At 46.0% G+C, this 14,907-nt stretch overlaps 2 protein-coding genes across 6 annotated transcripts in view; both read right to left on the bottom strand.

Moving 5' to 3' along the window:
- LOC114872348 (iroquois-class homeodomain protein IRX-6) overlaps positions 1-8,105 on the bottom strand; it is a 56,821-nt gene extending 48,716 nt beyond the window's left edge. Inside the window, exon 1 of the mRNA XM_029179448.2 lies at positions 7,908-8,105. The gene's annotated coding sequence lies outside the window, so the exon portion shown is untranslated. The remainder of the gene's footprint in view (positions 1-7,907) is intronic.
- Positions 8,106-11,905: 3,800 nt separating this feature from the next.
- Positions 11,906-14,907, bottom strand: part of LOC114872287 (homeobox protein caupolican-like) — a 61,499-nt gene continuing 58,497 nt past the window's right edge. For 3 of the 5 annotated variants that reach the window (XM_029179351.2, XM_046285602.1, XM_029179350.2), the window contains exon 10: positions 11,907-14,811. The gene's annotated coding sequence lies outside the window, so the exon portion shown is untranslated. Of the gene's footprint in view, positions 14,812-14,907 lie in introns of all 5 variants that reach the window. The other 2 variants (XR_003788743.2, XM_029179353.2) reach the window with 2 other exon arrangements.

The raw sequence follows: 14,907 nt of genomic DNA, 5'->3' as shown, positions 1-14,907 counted from the left end.
TGTTGTTAATCTCGCTAAGCGTTAATTTAATTAAACGCCTCCTTCGCTGCGTGACCGCGCCATTCATTCTGTTTCTGCGTTCCTCTTCTGTCCTCTTCGTCCGATCCTCGCGCGGCGAGATACCGCGGCCCACGGTAATTAACGCTCGTCGCGATGCGATGGAACGCTTACCTGACGGAATTATTCCTTCGAGAGGACGATCCGATGGGAAGATGCTAGTTTTCAACGAATCTCTTTCTTTCTTTCTCTTCTCATTTTTGTTAGGAAACTTTCGAATCGTTTCGTCACTTTGATACAATTCAATTTCATTAATTTCCTGATTGACCAGCTGTGACGTTCTTTGATGAACAACTTGAAACGATCGGTTTACCAAGTTTCGTATTACCAGAAGTATCAGGAGCTTTCCCTTTCACATACCAGCCGTCGAACGCTTTCATAAGAATATTATCCAGCAATGTAATCAATCCTCGAATTTTATCGGTTCGATTCTTTCGTATTCGACATGGAGGCAGTGTTATCCATATCAATCCACCGTACGTCTAAACGAACTAGATCAACGTCGATTTCGCAGCAATTTCTCTGCCGATTTTTCCTTGATCTTTCATCCAGACCAATCTGGACGTTCATCAATCTCGTTTCTCAACGAGAAACGTTGGTTACGAGACGAAGCGATACGGTGAACAGCGTGGATCGCGCGAGGCGGAATGCTTCTCAACAGGTTTCGCGAGTCGAACCGATTCGTGGCGGGTAAACGCGAACGATCAGCTGATTACGTACGGAGGCAATTAGTTTAAGGTAATGGCATGCTCGATACCATTCGTTTCTCGACGAGGATCGAACACTCTCGGAGAACGTACGTGTACGATGCGCTTACCTTACGAAACGTTCGTCACCCTTTCACTCGATGCAAAATTATGTGTCGATAAACATTTCGAACGAATGGCGCACGATGTTTCGAACCCGATTCGTGTCTCAACGATACACCGTTCCTCGGCGATGTCGAAACAAGATAGTTGCACGCTTTACGAGGGAAAAATCGGTAACAGTTTCGATCGAACCAAGGTAGATATAATGATTGAGGAGATTTAATGATTAATTACACCTGATGAAACGTTGATATTTTGGGATTCCGAACCTAGCGCCAAAGAGTGATCGACTAAAGCTCGAGTTAAAAGGCGTGAAATCTTTAAATCGAGGTTGGGAGAACTAAATCACGAAGAAAGGTTCGCTAAGTGCTACAGAATATCTACGAGGCAATGGTTGTAATTTCTATTTGAAAAGAAGTTTCAGCGTGCGCGCAGGTTGCAAGCCGCGAAAATCAAGCTCGGGGGACGAGGTGTACGAGTCAGGTCTTAAGCGAAGCCGCTCACAGCGTGGGGGTATCTCTATCGGAATGTGTTTTACATTAATACTTTAGTGTTTTAGTGGCGATTGCCGGCCGTTAATGCCACTCCGGCTTGAGTGGCCTGGCTCCCGGCTTTACAAATTTATACACTCTCCCGGTCGCTCGTCCTCTCCGATATGATATCTACGGCCGAGTCGAGTCGAGCCGAGTCGCTTGACCTTATTCCCAGCTTTCGATCCGTCTTACGACCTTGATATCCACCCGTACGATCCTCCGGCTCGCGGATCACCACCGGTGATCGATGCGTTCTGATAAGTTCACGGATCCGCGAGACGTTGGACCACAGTCGACCCGTCTCGTTGCGCAACGCTTAGTTTTCTGTCTCCTTAAGTGTGTTTCTTCGTTCCAGTGACCGGTCATTAATAACCCTGCCGTTTATTCTCGAAGACACGAAGCGTAGAACGCGTAGACGCTTCCTCTGGAAATTGTCTCATCGTTTGGAAGCTCGGTTTCGTTTTTAAAAGTGAAACATTTTATGGGTCGGTAGGAAACATCCTAGACCATCTTACGTATCTTTAAATTGTTCGTATCTTGACGATTATCGTGCGTCTGCACCTAATATTTCATAGGTGCATCATTAAGAAGCCGCACGGCATCATGCCAGAAAAGCAGGTTAAAATCAAAGTCGGACAGTTGGGGTCCTTTTCTTGCGAGTGATCCGAGGAGGAGTGGTGTTGGTGACGGATACGAGGATACGACGAGGATGACGATGCTCTGGTGGTGTGGTAGTGGCGGTAGTGGTGGTAAGTATGGTACCCCTGGAGCGGGTGTCATCATTTATCTCGCACCGGAGATCGGGCCCGCCGATACAGCGGGACGTTTTAATGGCCGAACCATGTTGGAATTAACCAAAACAAAGACGAAGCATCAATTAGGCGACTTTTTCTTCCACTTCTCCTTCCTCTCAGTCTCGCCGATGGATCGCGATCTTCCTTCCTCTCGGCTCGCCGTGTGTCAAAGAAGAGGATCGTATAGCTGCATACTCCTGTACGCGGCCCACCTATGTACTTTGCCTGGATCTCCCTTTGCACCCTCCCACCCTTTTACGCCGTGCGCCTCCGCCCTGCCATCCTCCTTCTTCGTTCAGCCTTCGCGAAACTCGCCCCTCGTCCGACGCGACGCGACGCTTTAAACCGTACGCGCCCTTTGGCGCCCAGGTAGCCGCATTGTCTCAGATAATGGCTAATAAATTGCCCGGTGAAATCGCGGGGTCCCCGGACCACCGCGACTACGACGACGAACGGCCAATTGCCCGTCCACTCGGTCCCCGAGTCACCCAAACGTCTCTTCCCTTTCGTTCCCTTGCGAATTTTCGCGACAGCTAGAAGGAACGAGACGAAAAGAAGAATTTTTTCCATTCCACCAGTTAAAGAGTTATTTTTCGCATTCGTACGTGTTGTTGAAAGAACGCGTTCCGAGGTTACACCGGTTCGCAACGGTAGCAGGACGAAGAAACGTGTAAACGTTTCCGAGAATCGTTGAACGTTGGACGTCGCAGACGAGTCGAGTGGAGTAAAGGAACGGACAAATTGCCGGGCGTATATTACACGCTTCTTAGAGCCACGTCACCGTGAAATATCGCATTTTGGCACGCGGCGTCCCGCTTCAAGAGGGACCAAAGTGACGCGCGAACCAGACGTCCCACCGACTGACCTGCCAGTCGAAGGAACATCCTGAGGAACGAGAACGAGGGCTGTCCTTGACCATCTACGAATAATTAACGTCGCTTTTCGTGAGACTCTCCCTTTGCTACCTGACTGCCTCTTCCATCCCTAATGCCGTCCTCTAACAACCGACTAATCTTGATCACGAAAACGGATACGCTTTCGAGCGCGATTTCAAACAAATTTAACCCAACAATCTAATAATTGGTTCGGCGATCGGTAGTCGGCGAGGGAAACGAGGCAAACAACTATAGGAAAGGGTGAACGGATGATGGATAGCGGGAAACGGAGCGCATCCGTGGCTGAAAATCGGTCGCGGGAACGCTCGGATCCGGCTATAAACGAGAAGCTGATAACGCAGGTGACGCCGAACGGCTTCTCTCCACTAATCACCATCGGTTTTAGATTATTCTAAAATAATGATGCCCTTCTAACGGCCGTCGAATCGACGCTGACAAATCGTCCCTCCGGCTGGACGCGTCGCGTCGCATCGCCGCGGTTAAAACGGGGCTTTCAGGTGTCGCTGAGACATCCTTGGAACGTCCTGCGCCTCCGCGGTTCCTGTCCTTCGATCCGCCTGAGAGATGCCACGAATTGTTCTCGTACCGCGCAGGAAATGGTAAATCAAAGGTCGGCTCGAGAAACAGGGAAAATACAGAGTCCGCGTGAGAACCAGAGGAAACAGAAATTTTGCTATCGTATATTGGGTGTTCACCTGTTACACGGCTGATAAGCGTTGTAATGTATCGAGGATCTCTCGGATACAGAGCTTCTACGTCCACCGTTTAGGATTTATAACCGGGGAAACGTTTGGAACAACTTTGGCCATGGTAACAGATCGAGAAACGAAATGGTAGATAAGGGAAATTCGGATTTAGAAAGGCAACGACAAGGCTCGTCCGGTTTGGACACGTGAACAGGTACACGGACCGACTCTTGTAGACATCGTTCTTGAAACGATGTCGATGTTTAAATGCTTTTCCTTTTCTTTTATATGGAATCTCTGCGTTTTTTCTCAGATACCTAAGCTATCTTGCTCTATAACAAAATATATAACAGTAAAGATTTCATTTTATAAATATAGTTGATCGGTTCACATTCGTCTCCCATTCACCGCCACCCATAGGTCTGAACCATCCGACGCGACGCGACGCGACGCGACCGACGAACCAGCAGAAGTCGAAGAATGGAATTGCCAACAGATACGATCAATTACTATAAAACTGTCCAAGACGAGGGGCCGAAAGCTCGGGGCGCATTCCGTATCCAGGTGTGACCGCGACATCCTTGGAACGTCCTGCCGGCTATCCGTCTACTTTTTCTCGCCGAAGGGGTCGCTACGGTGTCCTAGGAGCAGCTTCGCCGCGAGCCGGACTTTTTCAACGCGCCTTCTCACGGCGAGCAGCGGTAAAAAATGAAAAGAAAAGAACCGAGGCGAGTATTAATGCGTGGTCCTTCCTCGTTACGCCATCCGTGTCGCATAGTTTTCTCCTTTGGAGCCGCCGCGGATTCTACCTTTGCGTTTCTGCCCGGTGCAGCCGCGATTCCCCATCAATGGAAAGGTTTCCGCGCGTGAATGGACCACGATCTCGGCCGGGTTAGGGTAGGCAGACGCGTTCGAGGGAGGAAATACCGCTCTCACGGTGTCGAATCGACGTATCTTATGGCTGAAATTGAACGGGAAAAGAGACGGAAGCTCTTTGCAACGATCCTAATTAGTCGATGTGCTTTTTCAAAATTAAGCGAAGGAGTTTAAAAGTGTAATATTTCCGCGCGACAACCAAGTACCTTTTATCGCGAAGAACGTTCGAAAGGGAAGTCCTCGTGACTGGCTCGTTAACACTGCCATACTAAACGCAATATCGTACCTTCAATTTTCCTGCAATCTTTGTGTAACAGTTTTTATAGTTTCACAGCATGCGCATGCACGGTCTCTGAAGAAGGCAAGGGGTAAGGCGATTTGAATATTTGCCCGGGGTAATGTTTCCTCTGGTTCTTGAACGAAACACACCCGTACACACCATTGCGCTGCCTAACAACGGGAACGTCCACAGAAGTAGCTCGAAGCGTGAAACACGAGGGCGTACCGTGAGCTTATACAAGAGGGGAAGGCCCCGTTAATTCGTTGTAATTTAGGAGAGCGGTAATTATATTTAATGGTGATATCGTTCGATCTTGAAAAGTCTCAACAAATACAGCGTGCTACGGCACGAGAGGAATATTAATCTCAGTCGTAAATTTTGATATGCTGCGGAAAGCTGGCTCCGTACTGCCTCGACTCGCAAGGTTTATTGTTCCGCGACATGCACGTAACATCGCACCTGAAATCCTTATCGACTAACGGGTCGCCGTGTACGTGTAACCGAGTAACGCGCTGCTTCTCCCATACCTTTTCACTATTTTCAAATAGGAAGTTCTAATTCGCTTCTAGTAGAAAATATAGAAAAATGTTCAATAAAAAAATGATAATTTCTTAAATCTCTTCTTTCAATTACCACGCTATGCAACTACATTTTTCCCACGATCCAGAACGAGAAAGCTCCTTTATCGGAAAGAGCAGAAGGACGATCGACGCGTCGCGTAATTTCTGTTAACGAGCGAGGATCAGTGATGCCGGCAGAGAGGAGCAAGAAGAAAAGGACTCCCGACTAATCCTGGACAATCCGTGACCGAGTAACAAGCGTGGTCGTTGTCGTCGTTGTCCTCGCTTCAAACGAGGATCCTTTCTTTGTTTTTCCCTTAGTCGGGTTCGCTCATTTCCAGGATAAATGTTCGGACAGGTCGCAGACAGACGTTCGGTTTGGCGACAGGCCCCTCGCGAAAGTCTGCCTCGACCCACCTTGCCTCGTCTGCTGACCTTAAATCACGATTTTTCGGGAGGCTGGAGACAAGCGAAGACGAAGAGAAAGAGAGAGAGTAGGAAAGGAGCGTGTCGTACGAGAGCATGCTACGAGGACCACGCTGATCGAGGGTTGTTTTTCTGGACGACGTAGCCGATAAGATAGGAGCCGGAGAAGACAGGGAATATCCGGTGCCCACTTTCGGCCAGGGCTGACAGTTTTGTACCTACTCGCGCGGCAACAGATAGTCGGTGGAGAGGGAGGACCGAATTCCGAAGAGGGCAGGGTGGTCCCTCGTTCGGTTAAACTGCCAGCGATCGGCTACAAGTCGCGTTCGAACCGGTCGTATCTCGTTTGCGGAAGCCATGCGATACTTTCTGGTGTTGAGGCTTTTCATTAGAACCAGGAAACTGTAGATAAAGGGATGTAAAGTCGGAGGGGCCTTATTGATCGAGGACCTCCGTTCGGACCTCTCCGTCCGCTTTAGCGGCAGGTTTCTTTGCCGAGTCGCGCGACCGATTTTAAATTGTATGCCGAATCCATGCACAAATCTTTACCAAACTAACATTTGCATTTACCTATCGTTAGCTGATAATATTCTTCCTAAAATTCGCTTCAACGAAGCGATACATCGACAACGAAAGCGGAGAATTGCAGAAAAATAGTACCGACAGGGATTACCGGAAGATTAAATCACGGAGAGAGCGACAGGTCCAATCACCGACGAAAATCAATTACCGTTCGAGAACATGACCGTGCCGGGGTAATTAACTCGACAGAGTCCTTGCCTGGGAGCTGACACTGATTGGTCGTCACCGATAATAAACTTATTTAGGAATAACACAATCGTTCGTGGCTGCGTTGCCGATCCACGATTTTCGCTCGGCGCGTTAATACCTGTTACGAGACGATCACGAAAATTCGACAGGTAATTTCATCGCTGAATAACGAAGCTACCAGATAGAACGTGGAAATCGTGAATGCTTTCCAGCTTCGAAAGTTTACGATCTAAACGCTGCTATCTCCGGCGCATTACATTTTCATGAATTCCCTTTCGTCCGGTCGAAGGAAATCGGAATTAACGAACAAGTCTTTCTGGTCCCTAGGCGACTTATCGTAATAATATATTAAGGCCATTTAGATACCGCTATCCTTGACTCTGTCACCCTATTAACTCGATGAAAGAGGTGCCTTCCGATTGAATCCTGGACAGCCGACGAATACAAAGGATCGATAAATGCTGATAGCAGCATCGATCGAACACTCGTCTGCGTTTGTTCGTCTCGTGAAATCTGTAACTTTCTATAAACGCAAACATCTTCTTCGAAACGAAGTAAAGTTATTATCTATTACAGAAATAAGAAGGTTTGAAGGAAAACTATCCGGGGAACCGTGACAATTTATCAAACGAAATCCTCGAAAACGAGGACACCGTGATCTTTGCACCTTGCCGAAGAGAAAGTTGATAATCAAGGAACATATATTCAGACAATATATCGAGAAAGGAGTGTAACAAGTAAGGAGAATCAAAAGTAGATCGTCCAGACCCCCCGCGACTAGTCGGCAAGCCTCGAGGTTTCGCTCGCGGACGAACTGACCGTGTAATTTAATTTAAGTTACGAGCGCCGATAACGACCCAGCCACAAATCAATTAGAGTGGTCCGTTCTTTTGGGCTGATAGTGATAGTGGCGGCGCAGACTGCGCTGTAAACATCTTTACTGCCAGATAAGTGTGCGAGCGTACCAGCACCGTTTCTTGCCTGTTCCACGACCACTCTTCCTTCCACCCTCTTTATTCCTTATCTGCCTACCATTTTGTACTCTCGATTATTCTGTTCCTTGAATTATTCTCATCCTATTAAGTAGAACGATTTCTTTTGCGAATTCAACTCGATGCTTTAGGATTCCCTTTTTTTCTTACATTATATTCGGAAATGATTCGGAACTCGAAGCAGAATCGAATACGACAGCAGTGTCGTGAAACAGAGAACCACCTACCTAAATGGAACTTGGCATTCCAGCGCAGCGTGAACTGACTCGACCTCCTCCGTACACCCGCTGCTCTCTCGGCTCTCTTCATTCATTCAAAGCAACTCCTAGACAACGTTTCGCCGTCGGGGGTGTCCTCCCGATCGTGACGATTCTTTCTTCCTCGATAACTCCATCCCAGCGCAGAGTTTTTCGTATAACTTACGGAAATTTTGTGGTTCTTCTCGAAAATCTGTAATAGAATTGTTTGGAAAATTCGTAAGCATCGTTTTAAAAGCGAATAAATTCGCGTTCGAATAACAGCTGGAACGTATGGTAGTCAAAAATCTGTTAAGGCAAGTATGCAAAAGGTGCGCGTGATCGAAGCGAGTCGCGCACTGGTTCGAATCGGGCCGGATTTGATCGGATTGGATCGGATCAGATCGGATCAGACATTGTATCGCAGAGCTAGTTGCGCACTGGTGCGAATCGGATCGAATCGGACGTCGGTACCCCGGTGCACACTAGGTCGAACGGGTAATAGCGAATAGATTGTCGTTGAAAGAAAAAGAAGCGATCGATCTATCAGTCTTTGCTTTCTCGTTGAACGCGAACGGAAAGGCCTTTTGAAACGAACTGAATAATATTGTTATATTGACAAATGCCGTCGTCGGAAACATTTCATTTATCGACGAATCTATGAAACGTATGGACAGTCGTTTCGTGGATTTGGAAATAGCAGTTATAAGAGAAGAACTGGCAGCGAACTGGTGTACACTTGTACAGAGGAGGAAAGAGAAAAAGGTGAAGCGAGTGGCGAGGAAGAAAATGGTGGCCGAGCCCGAGGGGTGTCCGCGGTGCGATGAAATAGTGTCGGTAATCCGGCGTAAGTTAGCGCGGACCGATGTCCCACGGCGAGGAAGACGAGCTGCTCTTCGAGGTCTTCGCGAGCTGCGTGCGCCCGTGAATGCTGGCTCGCCTCGTACGCGAGAGGTTGCCTCGAAGCATGAAAATAAAACGCACGCATCGAGAGAGATAAGATTTACGATGCGGAAAATTTCGAGCGAATCGAACGACCCGCCAGATTTCAGATTTTCTAAGTACCTAAACGACAAGGTTAGATCTGCAGGATTTACTTTGAGAATCGGTCAAATACACTGTCTGCGGTATCTCTACAACGATCTACGTGCAAACGTGACGATCAATTCTAACGAAGCCAGACACTTACGATCAGATGTTATCACACGATTGCTACGTCTATTAATAAAAGCTCTAATCTTTCACCACCGTTCCCCTCCAACGATTCAATTCACCGACAAGTAGTTTCAACGCACATTTCTCGAACATTGAAATCAGCGAGGTAGCAAAAGAGAACTGACCTACGGATGGAGGTCAGGCGAATTCTGGTACAAGAAGGTTCGAGGTGTTGGTAACCGAGCAATGGTCATTGCTGAAGGGCAGCATCTCCCATTGGAGGAGAGAGAGAGGGGGAAGAAGAGATGCATAGGTGGAGCACCGCGAACGATGCATCACGGCTGCACCCCACGCGGTGCATCCCGGTATATTAGTCACCGGGAACGGGCACCAACTGCCGAGGCCAAATTGAGTCTTTGCCATAAAGTAAGCCGTAAAAGGGGTTGCAGTCGCGGGCAGACGGCTGGCCCACGAGCAAGGTGAGCCTGCGCGAAGAAAGAAGACGATGGCCAGAACGACGGAGGGCCAGAAATCGAGAGAGAAAGGCAGACATAGAGGAACGCGTGGACATTCAAATTTATGGTAATGTTCGACCGCTCTGCACGGGGTTATCGATATGCTCCTCGTTGTCCGTTCTTATTTCTATTATTAATATTGTTAGCCATCCTCTACCCGACCTGCTGTACCAGCCTTGAAAATTTCTTTCTTTCAAATAAATCAATAATAATTAATTTTTTATTGTCAATGTCCTCGCAGGATGAAACTCCCGAGTTACAAAATCGAATCGCATCGGTCTTGCAATTAAAAGGTTTTAAAACGAGACAAACAGCAGCTGTAACTCCCACTCGGTCGAGTTAACGCACCTCGTCCCTCTCGTATTCCGCGATTATTTCTCAGACACGCGCGGCGCACGCGTTAAATCATCGCAATACGTCGAGCTGTTTCCCTTGGAGCGCGTGCATATTCATCGAGAGGAAGCGAAAGGGACGAGGGTAGAACGAAAGCAGCCGGTCGGTGGTTGGTTGTATCGAAACGGTTAACCGCGGCGGCGCAGACGGTGCGAAAGGTTTCCGCGCACCCGCGGAGCATCGCGACACGTTCAAACAGCCGGCTGCGAGATCTCATATTTCTTTGGAAATGATATAAGGGCCTCGGTTCGGTTCTCTGGCATGGCTCTTGTAAACCATCGAGTTCGCATCTGCCTCTCGGAGTACCGGCTAACTTAGAGGGCACCACTGCCGCGCGAGAAACGGAGCGTTTTCTCGAGCCGAGAGAGAGAAGAAAAAAGAAAAAGGGACTGGAAGGTTATGACTTTATAGTGGGTCTGGCCGACACCACAGGGTGGAAGCTAAGCCCTTTGTCTTAGGCGGATTGTCGCCGCCTTTGCCGTCCTTTGTTACCCAATTTACGATTGTTAGGGTTTAGGACGCGGCAATAGAACGGACTTATAACCTCCGATGTAGGTGGCGGATCGGAGAACGACTTTTATTGCTGCTCTTGAGAATATCTTAGGGTCATGTTTTGAAGGAGGATGCTAACTTGTTGCTTCAACTTTTTTTTTCCAACTTCCTTTTTCTATTCTGCCTCTGGTTCTAATTTTTGTAAAATTACACTATCTCCGGCTAGACAATTTCCAGCACCGACGCGTTATCTAACACGGTGTACCTCATTATCCCTAATCGAATGATTTTGACGTTTAACAAGGAAAACACGAAACGTCGTTTGTTCGCGTAGAATCCCAATCGTTTCGTACTCAACGTAGCATAAATCGTTAAGAAAAAAAAAAAAAGAAAGAATGCCTCGGTTCGAAGGAGAGCTTTCTCCGTACGACAAGCGCGACAAGCATCCAGGCTGATTTATACGTCACGAGCGGCGAACCTTGAATCTTCGTGGGAAGTTTTCGCGCATAAATCCGATCTGTAAATAATGCCGTGGGCGATCAAAGCGACCGAGCGTGAAGCAACATGAAACGCTCGTAAAAAATATTCGAAACACCGGCCGCTATCGTTGATTTTCTTTCGTCCGATAAACCGACGAGAAATTAGCTCGCAACGCACGATTTTCGCGATAATTCGGCAAAAATGACACGTCAGAGAAACATTTCGATTGACTTGCAAGAGTTCGAAAGAAGAGAAGATAGAGCAATAATGTCAACCTATCGTATCGCGGTTCACTGTAGTGTCACACGAAGGAGAAAGTGTACGAAAATCTCGGAAACCTCAGATAAACTCGAGCGACTATCTTATCTCCCGCATATCCGTGTACAAAACGTCCAGAGAATCGTGCAAAAGCCACCGCAAATATTTAACAGCCACTTATCTATTGTTTGTACCAACAGACTAAGAAAAGAAGGTAATACCTTGGAATTTTCGTTAACTTTACACCCATGGGGGATTTCTATTTTGAAAAACGCATAGCCGAACATTCCTCTCCAAGTAGGGATTCACGAGCCATTGTCCTACCTTCGACCGCGTATTTTTGTTGGAACTCCGCCCACCATGAAAATACCATTGTTTGAGTATTCAAAAACGGAAACGTACCCATTGTGGAATGTCTACGTATCCGTTCGACTCGAAATAACACCGTTAATCCGAAAATAATCGTCCCGATCGCTTTCAAAAATGAACTCATTAAATGTCTTCTATCATTATATCGCATATGTTGAACATTTTCTGTATTTTACAGGGTGTTTCGATTTCTTTTCGAACCACCCTGTATAATGTCTTAAGTCATAAAAGAGGGAGACGAAAATATATTCCGGGATCATAGAGGTTCGTAAAAGAAACATAAAATAAAAATTGAAAAGGTACAACATAATAGTCTCCTTTTTAATATAATGGATTCATAATGGTAGTAGACAATAATAATAATATAATAATAATCATATGATATTGATAATAATAATAATAAAATTAATATGATAATAATAATAATAATAATAATAATAGATATATTCTGTCTATATTCACATTCAGAACTATGTACAGTTTAATTAATTTACAATCGAATTCGTACGAACAACCAAATAGAACCTATTTATCGTAATATGTATAATATATTTATATATTTATATATATCTATATATATCTAGTACCTGTATCATATATATTCACAACGGATAGTTCTCTCTCTCTCTTTCTCTCTCTTTTCCTTCACCGAGGGTGCGACCGTGCACACACGAAACGCGTACATGTATTTTTTTTTCCTCCCTCTCCTTTCATCCCCTTCTAGCCTTTATTTTTTCTTTTACATCAACACGACGATTCGCACGAAAGATACAATCGACCCTCGTATTCCCCTGGCTACATTTCGATTATTTACAAAACCATGCTCTCGAGTCTCTAATTATTCTATACGATATACGTGTCAACGAGCACCGATCGTCTCCATCGAAGTACACCCCGACACCGTGAATGTTCTTTCAGTTTTTTATTTATTTTTTTTTTTCATGTATATGTATATTTTTTCACTCTACCTTTCTCTCTCTCACTCTCTTTCAATCTTTCACTTTCTTTCCCTTTCAATTCTCTTTTAACCTCGCCCATTATCACAGATATAAATAAATGTACTCTTTACAAAACAATGTACAATATTTCTCCTTTCGTTCCCTTTCTCACCCTCGAGACCCCATACCACCACCATCGATGCCATTCTTTTTCAATTTACCTTTTTTATCAGACTACTTTCTTCGAATCCCTCTTCCCTTCGACGGTAACATGCACGCGTACACTCGCTTATGTCAAAGTACAAAATGATAGTCAATTTCTTTTTGTCTTTACCTCGTTTAGTCGTCTCTCCTTCCTTCTTCCATCTCTCTGCTCGTTCTCTCCACATCCTGCATTCTCTCTCTTTCTCTCATACACTCTCACTTCCTGGACGATCACTCGCTCCGTGCTCTCGATTCCACCACTCGCAATCATCGAAACTGTACTCGAAAGGAGGGATGATTTTATACGTTACACATATAATATAAAAAAATATCAACAATCTCGGGCACCGTGCATCTCGATCTTCGTCCTGGCGATTACCATCATCAATGGCGTAATTAGGTTTTCAAAAATTTAGATACTCAGATAAATTAAAAAAGAAAAAATTAAAATAAGTCGATCCATCCTATTCATCGCCTAGTTACGCCAATGACCATAAAAATCCTCCAATTCCAACGCGATCACGATCAACGTACATCTAAAGAAAAATATATTGCACAGAGACGGTTCGAAATAAAAGTACGATGCTAATTAAAAAAGAAATTGCGAGTAGATCGCGTGTGTCGCATCGTCGGATCCTCTCGCGAGCCAGGCCAGGAAACCGGAAGGATCACGAGTGCACGGTGCCCGCGCGAAAAAGGACGAATTTTTTTACTCTTAATTAGTGTTTTACAGCTACTAACACGCGTTCTCCTTCTCCAGTCTCGAAGGTTCTCCATTTGTTTCTGCTCTGCGATTCTTTGAACACGCGTGCGATTCGTGCATCTTGCACGTGAATACTTCATAATTAAAGAGTCAATGGTAGTTTAAGGATAGTTATAGCTGTTCGCCAACTTCCTTCGCCATTTGAACTCTGATCTACGGACAGAAAAGCAAGAGTCACGCGAACGTGGTAAAAAGGGGGTCGTTCGTTCTTTATTCATCTCTTCCTCGTGGTAACTCGAGCTAAAATCATGTCCTAGATCGATTCAAAGGCTGTTACTTTGCACGTTGCCCGTGAATCGCGAGGTTCTCGATCCTCGTAAGGATCTAAACAGACCCGCGACGTTCAGTGAACGATTGGATAAAGAACAACCAGCAGGGTGTCCTGAAATCGAACTCGTTCTTTCCTCCACATAAATTACAACAGTACCTTATCACTTCATTATGGAGATTCCCGATTGAACTGTAAAGGATTTAATAAGGGTCTAACGGTATCAATAGTCAAAGAAATTCTACAAAATATTAAAGATTCCTCATCGGAAATTGAAATTTCTACAAAATATTGATTGACCATAATGAAACGGTAGGGTGCAGTGTATAGAAATCGATTCTCGAGCGTGTTACCGGTTAAGCTTACCTTTCCAAATCGTCGTGGAATCACGCCGTTTTATTTACAGAATCGAAAGGACCGGTTTTGGAACACGATCGACGGTGAAATCTTGACTAAGGATGATCCTGGATCGTTTGAAACGCGGAAAAATCGCGAGCATGTTTTCTAAAATCGATCGAATACGAAAGAGAAAAAAAAAAAAAGAAAAAGAAAAACACGAAGGACTAAAGGACTCTGTGGGCGTTGAAAAGGATGACGCTTCTTCGCGCATTCCTAGACGCGAGAGACGCGTAATTCGGTGCACGTCCTCTCTGGAAATCTACTATCTATCCAACCAGTTTCTTCTTCCTCTCCTTACGTACTCGTGCGTAAGCAACCACTTCCACGTAATTCCCCTAATTCCTAAATCTTCTCTAAGCCGCCGCCTGCTCGACTCACGAGCCAACCATCCCCATTCGTCTTTCGTAGTCGCACACCTTGCGCGACGATCCAATGGGACACGATTTATGTATCTCAAGGACGAACCCTTAGCCTCCCTTCTTTGCATCAAGAGCCTACACAGTTCTTCGTCCCCCTCTGCCACGTCGTTTCCTCCTTCCTGATTATTTTCTGCTGCTCGAGGCCGAGAGACGAACGCTAATAAATCCCAGGACCTCTCAGCAGAACGTATTTACAGTCCGGTCGTGGGCCCTTGCGTCCTCTGCCAGCCCGTCGCTTGATCCTGCAACACACAGACAAATATGGTCTTAGCTGGATCGCGCTCTCCTCGTTTTCTCTCTAGGAAACGTCTAGTATTTATCGCGAGATTAGGGTCAGC

Source organism: Osmia bicornis, chromosome 5 (assembly GCF_907164935.1).
Source record: "Osmia bicornis bicornis chromosome 5, iOsmBic2.1, whole genome shotgun sequence".
NCBI lineage: Eukaryota > Metazoa > Arthropoda > Insecta > Hymenoptera > Megachilidae > Osmia > Osmia bicornis.
The sequence above is the reverse complement of the archived record's forward strand: the minus strand, read 5'-3'. Positions and strand labels throughout refer to the sequence as shown.